The following is a 24,437-nucleotide window of genomic DNA, read 5'->3' as shown; positions in this document are numbered from 1 at the left end:
CCTCAGCCCATCGATCCAGCTTGTCCAGATCTCGCTGTAGAGGTTTTCTACCCTCAAACAGATCAACACTCCCACCCAACTCAGTCTTGTCTGCAAACTTACTGAGGGTACACTCAATCTCCTTGTCAAGGGGAAGTTAAGATGTTACAGAGCTTCTGTAATAATTTCAAGGAAATAGTTCATCTTAAAAGAAACAGAAGGCAAGGGCTGTAAGACGAAACAATTCATGTTTCGCATCTCCTAAACATTCAGTAAGAGATTTGTATACTCCTCATTGCTTATGTATCTTCTGTGTAGTAGTATAAAATATTTAGCTTAGAGTAAACTATCCATCATATGCTAAGAATCAAACTCTCACAAAGTTCAAAAGCACAGGAAACCAATTTGTAGATGGTCATTATATGTTAAAGCAAACCAAAGTAAACACAAGAGCTAAGTGTTGCTGGATTTTTTTAATAATGCAAAAGATTTAAGGGTTGTGTGGATTGATTTCTTGTTGTTTGGTGCCAAAAAGCAAACACAAGAGGAAATTTTATCATTTCAGGTAAAAGAATACATATCATCTGTGATGGACGAAATGCCAAATTATGTTTAATTCGCATTGCTTTCAAAAATCATGTCTTCCAATATTTAATTTGTGTTAGTCAGAGATGCTGTGTTATTCAAATATTTCTATTTTCTTGTAAGGAGAGAAACAACAGGAAAAATGAAGTACTATAGGAAGAGATCAGGAAATTGAGAACTTATAAAGAGAAACTTAAAAGCCAATCCATTTGGTTTGATGGTAGTAGAAAACAAATCTGAAAAGCTTTTTGGTCTAAATATTTGTCATGTTATAGAACTGAAAAACTGTTATAAAGCCCCAGTCTTGAAACTTTATGTGTGAAAAATTCTCATTTATAAAGCAGTTTATATACAAAGAAATTATTAGGTAAGGGAAAAAACAGATATTAAGGAGAACGGGGCTTTAGTAAAACTTGTGACACCATTTCCCACAGCATTCTCCTGGAGAAACTGGCTGCTCATGCCTTGGATGAATGAACTCTTTGCTGGGTAAAAACCTGGCTGGATGGCCAGGCCCAAAGAGTGGTGGTGGATGGAGGTGAATCCAGTTGGCAGCCAGTCACAAGCGATGTTCCCCAGGGCTCAGCATTGGGGCTGGTTCTTTTTAATATCTATATCAATGACCACAGTCCAACTTTGTTCCAGTCAATGTCAAACAGAAACCAGCAGTGTGCACATGTTCCCAGGAAGTCGTCAGTGGTAATAATGAGTCTTTATTCAACAAATTAATTATCTGTGTCCCTCACCCCTACATCTTCTGTAGGTAGTTGCTACCGCCTCAGTTTTCATTCTAACCCATTTCATCCATGTTTGATCCAGAGGTCTTCGATGAATTTCTCAGCTTTTTTTATAGTGCTTTATTAAACAGCTTCTTATTTTCATTTTTGATTTAAAAAAAAAATACTAAGTGTTAAATGTTTCAGGTATACTGAATACAAATGAGAGCTTTTTTCTTCTTTTTTTTTTGAAACGTATTTTGTCAAATACATCTCTGGAAAAAACTTACTTCAATAATTCATATTTCATATCTTGCAACCAATTCAACTTATGGCCTCTGATTTCAAAGTTACTCAGGAATAAGTTTCCTGCAGTCAGCTAATTAAAATAAAATAAAACTAAAGTTATTGAGATCATATCAGAGTCCGGTAATTCTTTATTCTCATTAAAGCATAGCAACACTGCATGACTACATCTTCATCTTTATTCCTGCCACATAATTCACATTCAGATGGACATTCTTTAAGAAGCATTTAGTCAGTAAGAAGGAAATTCTTCAATTATTAAAGTCCATCAGTATATTGATTACTTTTTTTAAACCTAACCTAAAATATATTGGCTGAAACAAGAGTGGCAAGAAAAAAATTTATGATTTGAAAAAAGAAACATTTTTTTTTTTTTTAGGCCTGAATGCAAAATCAGACGGTCCTATTGTAGAATGACAATATTATGTCCCAGTACAGTTATATAGACCTGAATTCTCCTGTATGAAATACCACCAGCTTCGACAAGAGTGAATGGGAAGCCAGGAGAGAGGAAAGAATAAATGAAAGAAGGTATTGACCACCTGCAATACAAAAGCAAGTGACCATCAGGGGTGGGCTCTGATCAAACTGGAGGTGTGTGTGTGAAGCTGTATTCAATATCTCAATGCTTTTTTCTTTCCTCTCACTTCATGGGTCTTCTGAGTTTATTGCTTCATTATGAATATGATTTTATATGAGCAACTAAGCTCAGCAGAAGCTGGTATGTAAATTCATGATTCGCCGTTGTTAAAAGAGACACGTCTTTGGGTAAATTATCAGATCACAGTACGGTTTCTCTGAAATCGGGAAAGTTGTAGGAATTCAGGAAAACTAAGCAGCTCCTGGAAATGCTATAGCAACTATGTTATGCAGCTCTTCTCCCCTGCACCTTCTCAAATACAGTGGACAAAATGACTAGCCTTTGACAATCCTATACCATTCAAACTGATCTGTAACAACTGGTACACATGTACCCTCATTCTAGTTCTTCTGGAAACGGATCGGTCCATCTTTCACTGGTCTCTTAAGCTTCTGAAACACAAAAATATGAGTTCATCATCATTGCTTGCTGCCCTTCTCAGTGTCTTGATTCCCTGATTCAAGGCTATATATACCTTATCCTGTCTCGGTATCTGAATGTGATGTATTTTATGGTTCCCCAGTCTTGATTTTCTACTCTTTTCCTTTCCAAAAATTTGAAATCTCCTTACAGTTTTCCAAGCAGAAATATATGCCTTTCCTTACAACATTAAATTCCCCCCAAACTCAATATTGCTGTGAAGGAAACAAATAGCAAAGGGAAGAAAAATAGAGTCTAACCAACAGAATAATCATGTTCTATGCTATGCAATTTTACTGAGGCCACACACTATTTTAAACATGTTCCTTTCTTATTACCTAATTATATATACATTATTCAGTTTCCTCACATGTTTAAAACAAACCCACACTTTCTTCAGATCAAACGACAAAAATAATAGTTTCCTAAAATATTTAGAAAGAACACTATCCCGAAAGCCATAAAAATTATTATTCACTATCTGTGATTTCATAGACTCACTGTAATGCATTAGTTTTAAGTAGATGGTACAAAGAGCATTCAAAGATATGAAATTAGACTATTTAATGTGTCCTGAAGATATGGCAGGCAGTAGATTTGGATGCTAATATAGAGATCTAGGTTATTATTCAATAATCTCATTTTTAAAATTCTGTATATATTTGTATGTGAAAGAGTGAATAAATTGACAGGAACTAGAAAGAAAAAAAAAAACTAATAAGAAAAACTTCAAAATAAATGGGACTGAATGAAGGAAGATGGATTAAATACCCGTTTTTTTACTCCGTCAATAGTTATTAAAAGAATGGGATTTTGCACTGAGGAAGTCCAAAAAGGACTTAATATCTGTGTGGGGAAGGGGAGGGAGGCTCTAAGAGGGACTCAAAAGAAAAGCAAAGAGCAAAATTTTCCTGTATATTCCTTCTTGAGGAACAACCTTGCTTGTGACTGAGCAAGGAAAATTACTGGTAGTTTTTTGAGTGAGCCGAGGTCTATCTTGTCATAATGTTCTTACATAATAAAAAAATAATATGACTGTACTTCATTCTTCTTCCATATCTCAGGGGCAAAACTGGCATCGTACTGTCCTCTTGTAGACATTGATCCTTGTAAAGTTCTTCTCATAAACAGAGTGCTGGAGGCTTCACCACGGAGCCCACAGGGAGGGCAGGTGTAGCTTATAAACTGGAATATTCTGTCACATTATCAATGAGTTCAAAGAAACTTGAAAAATACTAGCAGCCATCAAATACTCACCCATAAAGACATATTCCTAAGGGACATAATGTCAGAATTTTTTGTATTACTTTTAAAAGTGGATGGTATGGATTACTTCAAAACTTTGAGCAAACAGCACATAATAAAATTGCATAATATTTCTGTGATGAAAGATCTGTGACACATATTACAAAAAACTGTAACCTATTCCTTAATGTAAAAAATGACACATTTCATCAGGAAAAGTCTTTTTTTCATAATATACCATCTCACTTTCCCATCATTCAGAGGACATATAAGTACATTTTTACAGTACTGGTAATGGAAGGTAGAAAACCTATCAGATTTCCCAACTACAATCTCATCTGATCTTTGAAATGCATTTCAGGACTATTTAGAAAACTACTGATATCTGAGACTATATTAATAATTTGGATACATGCATTTATATGCTCCTATTTTCTTATCGAGTGTTAAAATTACTAATGTCTGCTCCAATGAATACAGATTGTAATAAAAAACTTCACCTCAAGGAAGTCGATGACAGACTGCAATGTATGTCATCATGAAGTCTTACATTTTAAGACAAAATCCTGTGAATTCAAGGCTTCTGCTCCAAAATTTAAGTTATTTTGTGAACAAGGAGGAGAAAGATACACAGTTATCACAGAGAAATATTTGTATCAAGCCAATATTACTGCATAAATGCAAATTTCACTTCTTTGTGTGCATTAGATATAGTGACAGGTGCAGCTAAAAACAGTAAGAGTAATCATTTCACAAGCTGACTGATCCCCTCTCACATTTGAGAGGAATAGAGTTACAATTTGTTTTCAAACTATACTTGAAATGGACAGAAACACATTCTGAATGTTCTTTAGATTCTGTTTCTCTCTCCCTGAAATTTCTTCACTGTGAAACATGAGGTAAAAGGGGATTTGATGTAAATGTCACCGACCTGTCATTCCAAAGAAACATTTCAGCTGACAGAATTTCTAATTCTGGGGGAATACCCTAATTCACTAGACTTCAGAGACACTCTGTCATCCGCTAACTGTTGGCTTATGTGAAGAAAAACAGCTCAAAATGAAGAGCATTTGAAAACCATTCCAAAAGAGTTTAATGAATTTTAGTCAAAAGCGACACATTTCCAATAAAATACTTTTTGTTTTTAATTTTGCCTAAGCTGTCACTTTACAGAAAGAGATTGGCAGAGAGGGCTCTTTTGGTTTGGTTTGGTTTAGTTTTCCTGACATAATTGGAAATAAAACAGCTTAAAAAATTACCAACCGGTTCTAGTTTTCCTTGTCCAATTTAGACTTTTGGACACACACCTTAATAAAATATGTTTTCTGTTGTCATGTTTCCAAAACAGGAAAAGATATTATGAATTAATACAACATTTTTTATGATCCTACCAGTAATGGAAGTTATATAAAAGCATTGTGCTCTAGAGGTTTGAAGGATAAAAGAGTAGGCTTTACTAAGTACATTTATTCATTATAGTTCCTGCTATTTGTATGATATCCCTGGCCAATTTACATCCCCTTGTAACTTCTCAGTTATTAAGCCATCCCTGGAGCCCAAAGCTCTGATCATAACAATTTTAATACAGTCAGTCTTTTTTGCTCCTGTAATTTTACTCAGAAACTGAAATACAAATGCACAATCACATCTGAAATTTTCTGGAACAGCAATAAGGTTGCAAATATAAACAAGGTCAAAAAAGAAAAAAATATACTGCTTAATATTGTAATATTGCTACCTTTGCAATCTTAGCCACTTATCTTTGGAAGAGAGCAAAAATGAAGAGAAGGTATAAAGTCAAATTAAAGCCATCAAAGTGTTTTTTCTGATATGTGAGGTTCTGGACCAGGAATAGCTGGGAGCTGACACAGTGTGCTGAAAACGTGATCCAATATGAATGTTTCTATGCTAGTTGAGAAGGTTATAAAGCAGAAGTGGGTGAAAAACAAAATCCTTCATCTCATTTTTGTAGTATTGTGGGAAATCTGTGTGAAGAAATGTCTATGGAGAGATCATAAGGGAAGTCAAATGTCATAGCTCATGTGGCAGAGAGATGCTGCTTTGATAAAATGCTGTCTACAACAAAGAAAATGTGTTAAGAAGGTAGACCTGGAAAAGGAGGTGGGGAGCTCCAGAAACTGATATTCAAAGAAGAAAAAGAATTAGATACACATATTAAGCAAGTTAATTTCTCTGGTTGTTTTTCGACCAATTCTATTGACTCTTCTGAAAAATCCTTAAGCAGTAATGATTGAGTGCTTGGCATTTCCAAAATCATTTTTTGAAATACATCACTGCAGAGCTGTATAACAGGCAGAACTGCATTGGTGTTTTACCTACTAAAAGGTCAGCACTTCTTTTTCAAGTTTTTAATCTATTTTATGTCATTTTCGATTGGTGGTGTGGACTGATTGCTTAGATATCCAGTTCTTGAGTAGTTTTACTGGTGTAGAGTGCTTCTGTCAGCTTGGAGGTTCAAAGTAGCTGGGAATCTTGTCCACTCTAGTAACCCTGAAGGGACAAGTTGATTTAATTTGAGAACTGTGGCCAAAGACAAAGAAGTATGCAATCAATTACAAAATTCAAGTTGAAACACAAGCAGTTAATATCAGACAAACAACTCTTGAATAAAAAGTCTATACCATAGTGCAGTAAGAAAGAACAAGCTCAGAAATCTTCGTGTTTCTATTTGTTTACTCCGAATAATAGAGAGATGGCACAATGGAAACTAAGGAGATGCCAACACAAGCAGATTACAAATGCAGCAGAGAAAGCTTCTCTACCTCTCTAATTGAATTGTATGCAACAATTTCTGTTTATGTATTCATTCATTCGTTATCACAGATTAAGAGATTATACAAGTTATTTAAATAACTGTTGATTCCGCTGAGCCAACTGCAGTAAAGATCTACCAAAAGGATTTACTTGCATGAAATATTAATAGGAATACAGTTTCTTGAATTTACAGGTTCTGTTTGTGGAGAGGAGCTGTAGAGACATAAATAGACATAGATTTTTAATAGTGTACATGCAGTCTGATTGCATAAAAGCAGACTTTCCTTTCAAGGATATAACCCATATTTACAAAAGCTCTGTATTATAAATGATCACCTGAAAAAATGCAGGGTCAGAATTATGTGATTGATAAATGGGAGAGGAAGAAATAAAGATGAGACTAAGGCAAAAAAATTTAGGATTTGGGGGTTCATGGTCTGACTATGAAAGGAATAGAAATAGTCCCTTTCTACTGATTACATTAATGTGTTAAACTAAACTCTTATTTCTTGTCCACTTTTGAACATCTACAAATATCATTGCAGGTGTATGACCTTACTCTGTCACCCTGTAGCAATGTGTCTACTGAAAATCTAAGAAATATGTGGACATAAAAACCAAAGAGTCCAATATTTTCTTCAGACACATTTCCCTGCTCTCCAGTAACTGCCTTCAATGGCACAATAAATTATACATTAATTAAACTAATTTCTTCATTCATTAACAATCATTGCTGTCCTACTACAATAAGTCTTTCTGAGCAAATGTGATTGTATTGCTTTAGCAGAGGGGAGAAATTAGCCCAATAGTATTTTAAGAATATTTTTATAAATATTTTATATATATATATATAAATATTTTATATATATATATAAAAATATTATAAAATAGTATTTTAAGAATATTTTTCTAAAATATGCTTTGAATGTACAATTACCACCAGGCTATTCTTATTTAGGAAATGACTTACTGAGAATCTTCTGCTTTATGAAGACACTGTGATCCTTGATCTTCTGGAACTGAAGTTCTTTCATTGTCCCTTGTCCCTTTTCTCGCTATTGTCCTTGTGGATTTTCTAAGCACCTCTTATATCTTGTATAGATTAGACATTTCTATACACTGAGGGATTTTGTATTGTAAGCACAGTATCCAGGTTTATACATACACATATCCTATAATAAGCATGGATAATATTTACATAAAAATTTAGATCTATTCCAGAAAAACAAATCTGGAAATAATTAAAGATGGTCATTGTACTACAACTAGTTTCCTCTACAAAGACAACCACTAAAATGAGATGTGACATAGAAGATGGGTTGGAGTAGGACTAAACGTGGATTGTCAGTCTCAACTGCGTTGGATGAGATCACCAAGAAGGACTGAGATGTTGCACAGAAGATGCTGATACTGACTTAAGTTCTGACTGATGGCATACATCAACTCTAAAAGTAACAAAAAAAGAAAGAAAAAGGAAGGAAGGAAGGAAGGAAGGAAGGAAGGAAGGAAGGAAGGAAGGAAGGAAGGAAGGAAGGAAGGAAGGAAGGAAGGAAGGAAGGAAGGAAGGAAGGAAAAATAAGGAAGAAAAAAGGGGAAAAAAAAAAAAAAAAGAAGGAAAACTCTCTCCAGTGGCCAGCTGGGAAAAGAAAAAGTAGAAGTATTTTCACAGTGTGCACTTCTGGACATTCTTTCTGGTAGAGTTGGTGGTTCGCTGAATGTTTCTTAACAATAACCATGATGCTTCATCAGGACCTGTTCAGTCTCTCTGTGTGTTACACACACTCATTACATGAGTATCACTGACCGGAGCACACTTTGGTCAGGGGCAGAGGATGCACATGATAACTGGATACTAAGCTTTGCAAATGTATATTATGGGGTAATGCTTATTGGTTATTTAAATGCCTATTGTTGACAAACATTGTCTACTAAATTCTTTTTTTCCCCAGCATAAAGTTATAAACGGAGATCTGCAAAGCCACGGATGAAAAGCTGGGAGGAGCTGGGGAAGAAAGGGCAGTTCTCATCTCAGTGGTAATTGTTCTCCACAAGGAACTCCACGTAACAGGCACGACAATGGTCCACAAAGTCTGCCTGTGAGAGGCCACAAAGGCGAGAGTGGTTTGGATTACAAATCTGAGAGAACCTGTGGAGAGAAAGCAAATAGGAGAAGGGTGTATGTACTATTCTAATTAGCAAACCAGTATCTGAGACAAATTGGGAGTAAATGGAAAAGAAAATCCAGGCATGCTATGGAAGTACTCTGTGCATGTATTGCAAACTTGGTTTCACAATAAAGCATAAAACTTTTTGCTTCATGGCTCATCAATGGTAAAAGTCCCATTTCAGAGAATTTTCCTGCTCGTTTTGGCTTTACCTCTATTTGTTTTTTCTTCTTCTTCCTCTCTTTATGTCTGTTACAGTCTGCGTTGTTTCAAACTAATTTTTCACCCTCCTTTCCCCTGCTTCAACTACTTCAGAGTTCCAGCTCTCCCCCCTTTTCTCCCTTCTCATTTCCTTTGAATTCTTCCTTTTTCTTCATGCTTAGCATATGTCTCCACATTTTGATCCTCACATCTTTGTCCTGTGCTTTGATTTTTTCCTCTGAGATGTCAAGGATTCATTTTGTCTTTGCCTTTATGACATCCTGCCTTCTTCGGTTCCCACCTCCCTGTATGCTCTTTGGCCCCTCACCCATTTTTATCTTCATTCCTCTTGAGCAACCCTGCCCTCAGTCATCCCAGCCTTCTTTCCTTCTAGTCATTCCCTTCTCGAACATACCCCAGTATCTAGGGATGGGGCAACTCAGTTTTTGAAGTAAATTGCAGATGTTCATATTAGACTACCGAAAGTCAAGTAAGTTTAGACTTTGAAGAGGTGAAAGAGTAGGTGTCATAAAAAGACTATGAATGTTTCTGGAAAGGTAAAATTTTACTTTTAACTTTTTCAGTCTCCTTCATAGACAGTACAGGAACACAGTAAGAATCTTCAGCTAAATTTTATTTTCAAGAGGAAAGCGTAATATAGATAATAGAGATGTTTGCTTATTTAATAAATCAGGTTTTGAAGGTTGAATGTTTTTCAAACCTAATGTGCTTAATGGCTAACTCCCTGAGCTTTTGATTATGTCATTAGGTGAAGATAGAGAAAAAAAATATCTGGAGGAACATATGAAAGATGTACTAAGGATGGTCCCTCAAGCAGTCGGTTTGGCTGGTCTAGAGGTGTCACCCTGTAGTGTGGGCTACACAAAAGCAGAGTTACCACGACAAAGCTGCAGTTACACAGGGACACATCACTCTACCTAAACCGATTCATTAGTGCCCTTAGTATTTAGGCTGCTTCTTTTCTTTTTTTTTTTTTTTTTAATTTCTCTCTCAACAGCCCTTGTAACCTACTATCCCACTGCGATTTTGCTGGGCATAGAATCCATCTTTCTGTATAATTATATGTGCAGCCTCCATTAAGTTCACTCAGCATTATGCACCTAACACGGAAGGCACATTTTTTTTCCTCTAGGTTTGCCAAAACAAGTATCAGGCTGATTCTCTTTCAGATGCAAATATGAAACCAGTCAAAACAGACTGAATGAAACCGTATATCAAAACGGACTGAAAAGCCTGTGGGCTGCCATTAGGGAACAGAGAAGGAGCCTCTTCTTGCCAGCTGTAGAGCAAGGGAAGTGGTTAAAATATGGTGAGGTAGAGTGTGGTGTGGTATTTCTCATTAGGAAAGGTCACCGCTTTGCTAGTTCATCACCATTTTTCGGAGAGAACAGCAGGAGGTTGGGTCAGGGAAAGAAGAGTATTACACGGGAGACAAGAAATACTGCAAAGCATTAGGGAGACAAAGAAAAGCACTTAGTGACTTCAGAGGAGCTGCCTGGACATAACCTGGGACAGAGCTTGGCTCTGACTGCTTCGATCTGCATATCACTTCACGGCACCCAGGGCGCTAAGTGGTGGTCTCACTTACACAGTTGTAAATCCAGAGTATCTCTGCTGAAGACATCTGTCCTGAAACCACTGAGGGTAATCCAGATTGATGCTGGTGTAAATGAAATCACACTCTGACCTAAAGCACTTGCTCCGTCTCGGGTAATATCTTTTTTTTTAAAGTCTTCCCAATAGTTTTATCTGTCTTCACAAAATCCAGCTTCACTGACTTGGTGGACTCACAGTGGTATGCTCCAACATGATTTTCTTTCTTTCGGACTCTTGCCATTGTAAAAGAAGAAGACGGTCAAAGCTGCTTTAGCCATTTGTGTAGAACCAAGGTGTCACTCTAAAACCAGGGCAAATTTATTTTCTCTTCTTTCTGTGCATTTCATCAGGGGATCACTCATCTTTTGCTGATACTGTTCGCACATTTAAAATCTCTTTGACATGCAGTTGTCTTTAAACGGCTGACCCATTTCTCACTCTTCTCTCTCAGAATGACCATCTCATTCCAATGGATACATTCTCTGATGATTACAATTACGGTAATTGTAAAAATTACAAATTTTTAATGAAGAAAATAATGAAGGGAGCAGACGCAGTATTGCAAGAATGTACTGCTGTTGTCAATAGCTCTCAGAGGGCTGAGTGGACAAAAAGCAAAATAAAATGTAACCTTTTACTCCTTAAATATGACTTTTGAAACTAAGTCTCAGACCACTTAAATTCTGTCACTGGGAACAAAAATTATTAACCTATTTGCTAAAGATGGCAAAGTGGCAAGTTATATAGAGCAACGGCATCTCTTATTTTGGCAGGAGTAGTAACAGGTAGATCCATCAAGTCACTCCAGAACACGAGGCGGTGGCCAGGGTATCTCCACACCTGCTGCTTCCATTACTAACACTCTCAGAATGGTCCCACCAGCTTCCAGCGCTGCCGCAGCTGCCACTTCATGTGCCCAATGTTTTATCTCCCGGGTAGCTAGAATCCAGGTGACACTACTTATTGCAATTTATACGGCTTGTGACAAATACCATAAATGATGGGCCTTCTTTCCTCCCTGGTACTTTCGTTGCTGTGAAGGACTACTCCAAATATGAAGGTCCTGTGTCGTATTTGTTGCTATTAATCTGAATTGCAGTTGCTTCCAGACAGGTCAGTCAGAATCCTGTCTTATTAAGTGTCTCACATAAATAATTTGATCCCTTTCAGAGATTAAACAAGATCCTTGGGTTTTGGGTCTTTTTTTTTTAAAGTAACTCTCATTCTTACATACAGATTCTTTTAGCTTTGCCCATGTGCCAGTCATCAACTTCACTGCTTGGCTGCATTCCCTGAATTTCCTCCAGTGAAAAAACTGCTGGATTACATCCCCTTTGGAAGAGCGGACTTGCTTTTCCCCTCTCTTTGAGGTCTTTGAGGCTGTATCAGTTCCCATTAAAGAAAAACAACTATACGCTGCCATATAATCAGCTGATGGCTACAGGTCATTGCCCTACCACTGATACCATAGCTCCTCTCCACTTCTCTGTTTTGCAAACGCGCAGCTGGAAAATGAGACAAAGTTTTTTGGTGCCGTCCTTATCCCACAGGTGCAAATATTTTTGCTTTGTTACAATTATATGTTTTTCTGCACCATATAAATATATATTTCCTTCACAAACAGAGTGTTTCTAATTCCATTTTGTTACACACCAGTAAATTTGGAGTCCAGTGCATTAAATCCAGTGAACTTAATCCTGAATCACCAGGAAGGCACATTGAGTTGTCCATCTTAAGTCTCTTTTTACTAGTCCCCTTAATTACTTATCCTTTAAGAACAACTTCATTCTTCTCTCTGGATACAAAAATTACTGACAACTAGAATCACTTTATGACCATAGGGAAGGCAGATAGTTTCAAGGTGATACACTATTCTTCCCAAAGGTCCTTAAGTATCTGGGAAATATTTTCATTTCTGAATTAACAAACCTGCAGCAGACCATTTCAGTATGTATATACCGGAGAGTTTTGGGGGAAAGAGACTATTCCAAAGATATATCTCCCCATTTTTTTAAGTGGGTAAAGAAAACACACTAGATGTTATCTGTGTCCTGGGTTGAGAGACACAGGACTAACTTTTCTTCTAATGCTGGGGAAAATTGCACCTTTAGAAGACTCTAGTGTCTGAATTTGTGAAAATATTTACTTTATAGCCAGCCGGGCTCTGTGGGATTCAAGGTTTTAGTGTTTTCGAGCCTTTCCAGGTGCAGGGACAAGGAGGAGCAAGGCCTGGGCATTTGACCCAGGCTGGCCAACAGGATTATTTCATACCACGAACGTCACATTCAATATAAATTAGAAAAGTTTGCTGCGTAGCTCTCTCTCCCTGATGGCGGCGGGTCCAGGCAACTCCTTGCCCCGGTGCCGGAGCCCTGAGGCCTTCCCTTCCTCCTGAAGCCATTGTGCTGGCAGTGTCCGCCATTTGCTGTCCCTGCTGGGAGTGCACAGCTTCTGCTGAGAGAATTGGCTGAGTGTAATTCCTGTATATCTTATATCAGTATCGGGATTAATAATGGTTCTTTAATATTATTGTTAACTATTTAGTCTTAGTCTATTAAATCTATTTATATTTCAACCCTTGTGTTTCTTTGTGTTCCCCAATTCCCCTTTCCGGGTGGGGAGGGGTCATCAGGTGATAGAATAATTGTCTAACGACAAGAGATTGTTATGGGTTTTCTCGAACCATAACAATCTGTCTGAGGCATGTAAAAGGAAAAAAAACCTAAAATTCAAAGGTTATTTACATAAAAACTTTACAACGCAAAATCATAGCATATTTGTCGATTATCATCAACTAGATAATTAATATAGAAAAAAGTTAGATGATAGGACTGGCAAGATGAAATATTCATGATGTCAAATTCTTGTTTACGATATGATTTGACTAGAAGAGTTGGCTGCCAAACACAGACTTTGCCATAGAAAATAAAACCTGAAGTACTGAGATACACAGAGACTGGGAATCTCACTAATCTTAGAATAAACAAGAATGTAAAATGCTATGTATTTCTTTAAAAATCACATTTGTATTACATCTGCTTGACCCTTGCAGTATGAGTCTTATCTATGCAAATGAAAATGGTTTCCCTTGTGTTCATTATATCAATGTGCAGTATTCTTTCTTGGTACTTTTTGTGTGTTAAATATTAAAACTCACATACCGAGGGCCTGAAAATTAAATCAGATAAGATTTTTAGTGTTTTTATGTTTCTCCCATCCACATCATTACAGCAATGCATTAAATGTCCTTGAGTTATCTCACCTTTTTTATACACTTAAGCTGTATTTTGTACAGTATTAGCAAACTTCTGATTAGAACAGTCACTGGCAGCAGGTACTTACTTTCTTACAGTCTTTTTTCAACAAAATCAAGACTATTTCACTATGTAGCAGCTGATATAAACTGCAAACAGAAGTGATCTTACTTTTATTGTAACTATATTCCCCCAAAAACAAATTTATTGAAAAATATACCAATTTTTAATTTCTTTTCTCTGTGGTCTGTGAAGCCTGTTTCCTTACTATTCCTGTTGCCTAACACACTACTTCAATATCTGATCCAAATCTGTGTGCACCTTCAAAGTAGAATTTAATCTTGCTGCAATTTGAATGTGATAAATAGGCAATATAAATAATTTTTTTCGTAAATCAAATTACTCAATACAACTTCAGAAGTTCAGTTGAACTAAGAGTCTTATTTTACTATTATATATAAAATATTTTTCTAGTCTTCCATGATTTTATTTATTGCTGAGTGGGAGTGGGAAATGAGGCTTGCTAAACAGGACTATGAAATGATAATTTATTAAACAAGACTTAAAAAGTCTAGATACTATGCATGATAATTATAGTTAAATAGGAAATTGTAATGTGAAAGTGTATTCTTTAAACAGTTAGATGGCTAAGACCAATCTTGCTCAGACAAGGCAGGTTCAGTTTGTGGCTGGTAAGTGACCTGCCACAGAGATTCCACCTTCCACCTTGGGACTGACTTTTTCCTCATATTTCCATTCATCTGTCCTTGGAAAATCATTTCACCAATCAGTTCCTCATATTACAGGGTTACCCTGTACATACAGGGTACAGTTGCAGTCTTTAGTTACCTGTGGGAGAGCCTAGAGAAGACAGAACCAGACTTTTCTAGAGGTGCATGATGATAGGAAAAGAGGTAACAGATGAAAGTTGCAACAAGTAATATTACAGTTAGGTATAAGGACAAATTTTTAATGATAAAGGTTGTTAAATATTGGAACAGGTGCCCAGATGTGGTGAGTCTCCACTCCATCCTTCGAAGTCCTTGGACCTGGTTTGAGTGGAGGAGTTGGACTGGATGACCTCTAGGGTTCCTTCCAACATATGTGATTCTCTGATTCTACTCAACAAAGAAAATATTTTCCAACCATTAATTTCAGCATTTGTATGAATGAATACTATTTTTTAATTGGAAATTTTAATTCTGATTGGAAATTCATTCCGTGAATTCCCCAAAAGACACCATAGTTTATTTACTCTTTTTTTTTTTTTTTTTTAAACTTCTATTCTTTTCATTTCTTTATGCTCTGGAAATATAATATATCACATAAAAATCTGCACAATTACATTTGATCTCAGGACCAATGTTGCCCCTTGAAATCTCATAGTAAGGTATGGATATGGATAAGATTTTTAGGCATTTGACTATATGTATGTATCAGACTATAACTTCTGCTCTGATAGTCACAATGCTAGCTTAATGGCTATAATTTTTTTCTCTGTTCGGCAATTTATTTAAAATCTGACTTTTCATTACTGTATTCAGACTTTATGTGCTTAAGAATGTCTTTTTTTAATTAAAGTTATTCATAATTGAATCTTGAAGACAAAAAATACATCTTTCTTTATAATAGAGTGTTTCCCCCATTCGCAACTTTCTTGTCAAAGACAGTCTGTTAATGACACATTAACTCAACTGGCCCCTGCTCTACAAGTAACTACCCAAGCAAACTTGTAGCCACAGCACATATGTGGAGGCCTTACACTGGCAAGGACAAGGTTTCCAGGTCCTAGTCCAGAAATCAGCTGCTTATTTAAGATATAATGTGCCCTGCTTTAGGTGCTGGATTTTGATCAGCGTAGCCAGTTTGCACAATATCAAAGTCCATGTATTCATTTATTAGTATCTTCCTGATGCTGACTTTTTGTCTCCTTCTGTCCCCAAATAGCAACGGGATCAGCAGTTACTTTCTTACATCTAGATTGTTTGCAGGCAGTGTTTATTATGCACAGTGTATACCTTACTAGCTCTCAAATGAGAATCCTAATTCCAAGATGAGTGTCCAGAGGCTTGAAATAGAGCATGAAAACTGAACACCAGTAAGGCGAATTTTTATGATAAAAGTATCCTTTTACGCCTTTAAGCAAATCTGATAATTTTTACTCCATCGGAATCCCACTTTCCTATTTGCCTATATATATTTGAGATTTTTTATAACTGCTAAAAGTTGCCAAGAAGGATATAAAACTTAAAAGTGTGAAAACAAATTTAGGAAGAAAAGGGATTGTTTTTTAATTGGTAAAACTTAGATAATTCAAATACCAATTTGTAAATCATACAAATGCATAGTCTTGCTGCAGAGGAGGCCATGTGGGGCCATGTGAGGTTATGTGCTTAATTTTTAAGCCAGAAATATGCAATGATCCTAAAGAATTTAAAACTTCAGTGGGGAAGCCTTTAAAGGCCGAGAACAAGCAATAGAAAGTATTAAAACACATCCAAACCCCAGCAATGTTCCAAGACAAGACACTCATACTCTCTGAATATGCTGCATCTTGTTGAAAATCAGAGTTCACTGTGACTTTGGGAACAGCTACACAAAAGGCCTTTGTGGCACTTCTCTGCCAATTGTATCCTGTTTTTACAACTAACCTAAGGGTTATTTCAACATGAAGAAAGCAGTGATTTTTATATATTCATGTTATAAAGCTTCCTGATACATGTACATGTGAGGGTCAAATTTGTAAAGTAACATGAGCCTTTTTTTTTTCCCCTAATGCTTACTGTAATTACAAATGACCACAGAAAAGAAGCCTTGCCTCATGGCTGAAGTTCACGTGAGCTCAGCCTTCCCCAAATCTACAAATGCTCAAGGACCAGCCACCAACATGGAGTTGGTGGGCGTCAGAGTAAAATCCTGGTTAATCCAGAACTGTCCTTGGAAAGGCTTCTTGCATTTTCCTTTGCATCAGATGTGATTGGCGATCACCAAAATTTGGGTGCTGTCAGAGATGAGTCATGAGGTTGATAGCTCCTGTCAAGTGTAGACAGCTATTTGTTCTGAGGGTCTGCAAGCTAGTACAGATGTAAAATAAAATACCAAAAAAAAAAAAAAAGGATCAGTATCAACCAGATTTTACTTTCTTCCATTAAGAACTGTGATATGTAGGAACTGAAAATTTTAATTTTCCTGTAGTAATTCATTTTTTAAAGCACTATTGGATTTTACCCTGTTCCCTCTCCAGGCACATGAACCAGTACATATTGAAATAATTAACACAACCTGACCCATGTTTCCTTTTGCCATCTCCACATAGAGAGACGGGAAAGACTGAGTCCTTGCTCAGATCATTTAATAAAAGATAATAAGCATATATTCAGTGTTATTGGACAAAAGGTCTGCATCCTAAGGTTCACTGTAATGAAAGGTCTATCAACAAAGGGAAGAAAGAAAAAGATACAGCTCCTGAAGACAAAAAAATGAAAAGAAACAATCCAACTAAGCAAAGAACAAGTGTGAAAGGTATTAAATTATGTAAAGTAGCTGATTGATCCTGACTTTTGATTCTCCCCCCCAAAAAGGAGACTACAATAAGGCATGAGTATTATACTCGAATGTAGACTGCTAAAAGCACAAAGTCATTGATCTTTAAAAAAGCACTGCAATTATTTGAGCTTCTAAAGAAGCCAAGACATTTCCCCTTCCAGAGACATTATTGGCACAAATAGCACAAAAGAAAGGAGACTTGAGGGGAGAAGAAGCAAAGGAATGAATAGGGAAAACATTTGTGGGAAAAAGCATCTGTGGAAAGACATTCTACATCTATTGGGATGTTTGAAGTGGAGTTCAAGGGACTGTATGTAGGTAAGAAGGGGTAGATGACAGCAAGGCAGAGATTTATACATAAACACCTGTGATAGATATTACAGTGGCAAAATCAAATACTTACAAGTACAAAATGAGAGAACTCAACAGTCTTTGCAGCCCTAGTTCTTCTCCCTTGAGGACACCCTTTATGACACAGGCTTTTAATACATACTCGCAGACTGTATTTTTTCTGCACAGGACCCCTACCCCATTGAGTGAACAGAATGGATGGTGATCAATTAAAAAAGAACAGCTATTCAATGTTTTGTTTTACCCTCATTGTTCATTTTGTGGACTTAAGCCTTATCTGCTGCACACTATTCAGAAGCTGCAATGAAGACAGAATTATTAATTTCCTCATGGGCCTTTGTCTGGCGCTCAGTGCTGTGATGTTCCACAAGCATTAATTTATCTTCACAAGTGCAATGTGATGTGAGGGGTTACTGTTATCCCCACATTACAGATAGCAAGCTGAACCGGAGAGACGGTGAAAATAAAAGTACCTGCTTGCTTACAGTACAGCATTTAGGACTTAACAACTGATTTCTCAAATTACATAAAGTAGCACTTACCATGTTCAAGACAATATTCCCATGGACTTCAGCTGTTTCTGAGAACAGCCAGAACAACTCAGACCAACAGAAATCGGAAAAGGGAGAACAGTGATTAGCTGCTTCTGCTATAACACCAAACTGGACCTCTGAAGCAGAGACAAAATTCCAAATTTCTGTTTCATTCACATCCCAACATCAGCAGCAAAAAGACAGGTCACATGGAAAGCACCCCAGATTCACATCTCCAGAAGGTCCAGATAATGCTCTGCATAAAGCACGGGCTCCCATGGAAGATGCACCAAGTGGCCATTGAATCAAAGTGACTATGGATGTGTGAGAGAATTTGGATTGGTAATAAATTAAATTAATTTTCCCTAAGTTGAGCCTGTGACAGTAATTGCTGAGTGATCTCCCTGTCCTTATCTTGACCCAGGAGCCTTTCATTATATCTTCTCTCCCCTGGCCATTTGATGAGGGGAGTGATGGAGTGGCTTTGGTGGGCACCTGGGTTCCAGTCAGGATCAACCCACCACACATTATTGAATCAATGACTTCTTTCTGTGGGTTAGGCCTAACAAGAGAGTCCTCAAGACCATACAGGAGGCAGACCAGCTCTGTGGTCAGCTCAGGCTTCCTTTGAGAAGCTGTCAGCCTTCACAACAAAGTCCTTTAACCTTGGACTGGAAAATGATAATTTTTGCTGTGATTATCAGATGTTCTGAGAGGCTGGAATAAACTCATTAAGAACAGAATCTTCTTAGACTTAGCAGCTTAAATTTTCATATTTATTTGTGGGCTGGTCATTAGTTTGTAAATCAGAGTTCTGGATTAAAAAAATTAATGGTTTTATAAAATTTCATGTAAATTGGGAACAATCAACAGGGAAAATTTAATTTACATTATTAAAGTCTGAAAAATTGCAGCTGAAAAGATCCTATTATGAGAAAATTGCACGGCTCTAACATTAGATAGTGCTCCCCATTCTTATTTTAATATACTTTCAAGAGTAAAAAGAGAAGAGAGAGAAACAGTGCAGGTACTAATTAAATTCAAGATACATAAGCAGAAGAGAGGTGACAGTTCTGGACAGTTTCCAAAAGACACCATTCAAATGCTGTTTGTCCCATAAACACGCCTTATTCTAAATCAAGAAAGTATTTTAGTATAACCTGGATGTTAATATATTTTCAGTAATCAAATAGAAAAAAGATCAGTAATGCAGTGGTGAATTTGTGCCCTCTTTGTTCTAATCCCATGTTTAAAGGAATGGTTCTTCCACTCTCCCTGTGAGCTACGCAGTATCAGCCAGATCTGTACAAACATAATTTTAGAAGGAACCCCTAATGACCAGGGTAGATGAGTATGACATTACTTCATCTTCCGCTCTCCCCTTCCACCTCTCCAGGACATGAAAAAAACGAAAGCAGCAAAATGTGTATTCAGAAGTGGAGTTCTATAATCAAGATCACAGAAAATGCAGCGAAAACCACAGATAGGAGTTGGGAAACTGAACTAACTACAGAACTGCTATTAATAACTGCAGAACATAGCTAGTTTCAGACATGTAGAATAATTAGATATATAGAATACTGTTATGTAGTCCCCTTTCCCTTTTTATCTAAGGATGCAGATCATCCGAACCCTAAATTTTTAAGGAACAGTACTTTTAAGAGTATGTTAGTGAGGCTGATGATTATATATATGAAGACAGGATAAGAAAAAATTTGCATTTCCTGCACTTGTGACACATACTCATCTAACCACTCATTGAGCCACTTCTAACTTTAGCTTGTGTGCAGATGGGTAATGCGAACATTTTTTTTTTTGTTCTGTCTTCTTCTCTGCATAATCATTTTGAGTGTGTATATAGCAAAACTGCAAGTATGCACAGGAGCAAAATATGGTAGTAAGGAAAACTTTTTAAAAAATGAGTATGACACTACATGTTGTCCAGATGCAAAAGAAAAATAAGAAAAACCAACAGCCTAGTGATATCTTTGCAATTATTTAAAGACAGGGGAGGATTAGAGTACATTCACTGGGTGTTTTCAAACTCAGTCAGTAATAAGTCGGACTGATAATTTTATACTGTGTTTGTCCAATAATCATTAGTACTTGTATCCCACTGTATAAGATCACGCCTCTGTCTGCCTCTCATAATGCCCACCCTCTACTCTAAATAGCAACAAAGCTGAATATCAGTATATTTCTAATCACACCACAAACCCCTGTAACAGAGGAATGGCGGAAGTGTATCCCATTTTGAAAACGGATAGGTGCAATTTAGTATAACAGGCAGAGTATGACAGCCAGGTATATTTATAGCAGCTTTTCTTTGGACGAGGTGCTTTTAGGTGAATGCATCCAGTGCTCGTGGCTTTCACTGACTTCCTTGTATAGAGAAGTGAGATAAGAAGAGTTTAAAAAACTTTTTTTTTAGTCATCTCACAAGTGCATTGTGATGATGAGGAAGCAATGCCATAGTCAGCTCAGATGTAATCAGAAGAGATTTTTGAAGGTGAAGCTGGCAGTGAGGAAGTAGAGGTTAAGTGCAGGACTGGGCTCTGCTGGCACTTGGTGAAAACCCAAGAATAGGAGACTCATTCTTAACAGCAAACTTCAGCGTGGGGTCAAAAGCAACACAGTAACTCATTCACTTAAAACTCTCTTCATTCTAAATGTACAGACCATTGATCTTCAAACCTTTCAGGGACAATTCCTCACTCAAAATCCAGTCTCTAAAATAGCTGCTTCCCACAGGAAGATGAGCACCCCGAAACACCATGGGAGCGATTTGCTTCATTAGACACAGTACCTAGCAGAAACCTCAGGCTGTCTGTCCCCTGGCACAGCAGTCGAAGATTGAGGACCGTATTTTCAGCAGTTGCTCCAGAAGTGCCCTGATAACTACTTAACCTCTGCTGGTGAAATCCTAAGACATCCTAACAGCTCTCCTGTTTTTCCAGCTCTCCGATTATCTCTCCATATTCTGCGTTATTTGGAGAGACAGAGGGTAACTTAGATTAGCTGAGAAGATGAATGAAGGCATGCTCCTTCTTTGAGTTCAGACTCCACTTTGTGCACGGGAGACCATTTCAAATAGACTGCACCATTTTCCCAGTTTTCTTGAGATAATCTCCTGTTGAAATCAAAAGTAAGAGTGATTTAGGATGTCAAGATCTCTAGCTCCTCACCAGACAAGGAAGAGCCTCAGACTTCCTTCCTGTCTTCAGTTTTGCTTTAAATGGAGAGGATGAATTAAAAATACCTCAGCTTCTTTCTAAAGCAATGGGTGAAGTACACAAATTTTCCTTGTTGATGAAATAGCCTCCGTCTAAGGACAGGAGCGTGTGAAGTATTGGTAAGTCTTCTGATTGTCAATGATTACATAAGACTGGTGGCATTGGTATGAATTTTAATTAAATTTGTTTGGCTCATCCTTTGGTGAACAAATCCTCATGTACAGGTCGGCCTGTGTACTGGCCATGCTTTTCAAATTAAGGTAGAGTTTGTCCACCCTTTTTTTCTCAGAATATGGAAGGTTCATGAATTACATGCTGGAGAAAAATCCATAGAGACTAACGGTGGAAGGTCCTCTCTGTGTTTCTGTGATTTGAAGGACAACCAGTTCTGCAATTTGCATCATTGATGCTCCTTTGATGCACTAACTGAATGAAAGTATTTTCCTCTTAGCCATAGTTTGCTAAGTTAAATAAGCTGATCTTGCCTCCTTTTTTTGGATAAATGTGCCTTTCCCTCTGACATCTCAGTCATTCTGTAAACCTGCTTCAGTTGGAATTCACCTTGCCTGGCGTGAACAGTTAGAATTTTACATGCTATTCTAAGGGTGTTTCACCACGTCGGAAACAATGCTTCTCCTCTCTAGTATGAGCACAGTCCCTGATAATTTTGCAGGATTTGTCTTTTTCACAGCATTCTCGCAGTGGTGACTGTCACCCTTTGTTTAACTAACACTCGGTATTTGCTACATTTTTTTTTTGCTACCAATTTCCAGATTGTTTCAATCCTCCTTTTAAAAATAAATACAGAATTCACTCTTTGGCATTCATAGGACAACTTCACTTTTGAATATTTCCTTCCTAATAGACACATAATCTGCTAGTTGTTTCAGAAATGTAAGTATATTTGTTTTATTTATCCTAACTACAGCAAGCTAAACAGTCTGAATTTTGTTTTGATATTGAAAGGAATAGTATCCTTTGCTATTAAAAATAAGATATTGTTTTGATCAGCATCACCTTCTTAACAATATTGAGACAAATACCTACCTAGTTGAGAATCACGCTTAGACTCCCTTTTATCTCAATAGCAGCATTATTATGACATTTATATCTTTCTTTGGACTGATTTTACTTATTTGATTCCAGCATCTTTTAATATTGCTTTAGTCTCTCTTGCAACGCTTACCTCTCTTTCACTTTTGGTAGTTCTGCAAGTTTCAACCATCAAGATCTAATTTTCTTGTTGATTATTGCTGGTTTTTTCCATTTTGTAGAATCTTGACTCAGTACTAATAGTCTCTTTAAGAAGTTTATTATACTGAAAGTCTTCCATAAAAGTGTCTTTTTTCCTCTTTTATTAAGATGCAGTTTTAGACAGTTTTTTTATACTGTTGACCTGAGGAAGCTTCAGCATTCTTCTACATTCAATCACTCTCATTTGTATTGGCTTAATAAAAGAAAAAGCAGAATAAGTTGGGGGTTTTTTTTGTCAAAACGTGCCTTGCTGAGTGAAAACCAAATCAGCTACTTGTCATTTTCTGTTTATCCTTCAATTTATTTTAATTTATCTTTGCTCAATGGTTTCATGCTATTTGCCAAATCTGGAGGCCTGAAGTTGCCGCGTCTTCTTGGTTTAGCAATTATTTGGTGGTGGATTTGTTTGTGTTACAGAGGTGTCTTCAGAACTTCCTGTTGGAAAGCATAGGTAGCTGCTATTCAGTATGTTAGGGCTTTTCTGCTTCTCTTATATATGGTATTGCTACTCCAGGCACTTTGTTTTGATGTTTAAAAAGTGTTACAATACTTTGCAGCATGACAGACAACTAAGTCTGTGTATTCATTTCTTATCCATTAAAATCACATATTGATTGAATGTGTAAAGTGTGCCCATTAAAATCAATTAAGGTGATCTTCTGATCACTTGTGTACCGTTATAGAACAACTATAAACTTACAGGGCAAAATCATCAACTGATTTCAGTGGAGGTGTGTCTGTCTGTAGTGGCTGAAAATCAGCCTATAACTCCCAAGTAAAATTATTAACAGCCTTCCAATGAACAATTTCTTCTCAAAGAAGCTTTCTAGGAAGATTCTCTTAGAAATATATAAAGAATAAAATGATACAATATGAACAGAACAGGTTAGTCAAAACCCCATGACAGTTAGCTTGGCGGGTTATCTGTCGCTCAGAACTCCGTTCCTCAAAGGTTTCCTCCTGGCATCCGTCACCTTTTCTCCCTGCTGCAACAGCATCTAACACAAATTCATTACAGCTTCACAGCTCTGTCGTAATACAAATAATAAGACTAAAATACACACTAAACAAGTAAAGGGTATACTTCAGACCAGCAGTTTTATGTCTTAAGCAGCCACTTTAAAATATTCCCAGAGGTGGCCATACAACTGTATTTGACATATAGTTAAAGATGAGATCTAATAAATTACCAATTCTTCCTCATCCCTAGAGTAGTTACTAAAGACATGTTCGTCTGTATCATATCCTGAGTTAGAAATAACCTTAAAGACTTAAAATAAATGTTTTTATTGTGTCTATTTGGCTAGATAATTGCATGCTAGAGAGGGGCAAGCCAAGAACACTCCCCAATTCTATGGTATTATTTTGGAAGTGCCTGCACTATAGTCTTTAATAGGATGCAGTAAGTTCAGCTTGCCCTGTTGACTCAGGTCTGCTGGCCAAGACGAGCAGGAGTAAGGATACGGTTTTCCAGTTTTTCATTTAACCATGTTCACACCCTAGATGAGTACAGTTGTATTGTTACAAGTAAGTAACTCTGAATCCTCATGGCCCAAGAAATTTTGCATTCTCTTTCCCCCTCCAACTTTCCTGTGCATCCGTCTGTGTTCATACACA

The sequence above is a fragment of the Numenius arquata genome, chromosome 7, assembly GCF_964106895.1.
Source record: "Numenius arquata chromosome 7, bNumArq3.hap1.1, whole genome shotgun sequence".
Classification (NCBI taxonomy): domain Eukaryota; kingdom Metazoa; phylum Chordata; class Aves; order Charadriiformes; family Scolopacidae; genus Numenius; species Numenius arquata.
This window is presented reverse-complemented; position numbering follows the sequence as displayed.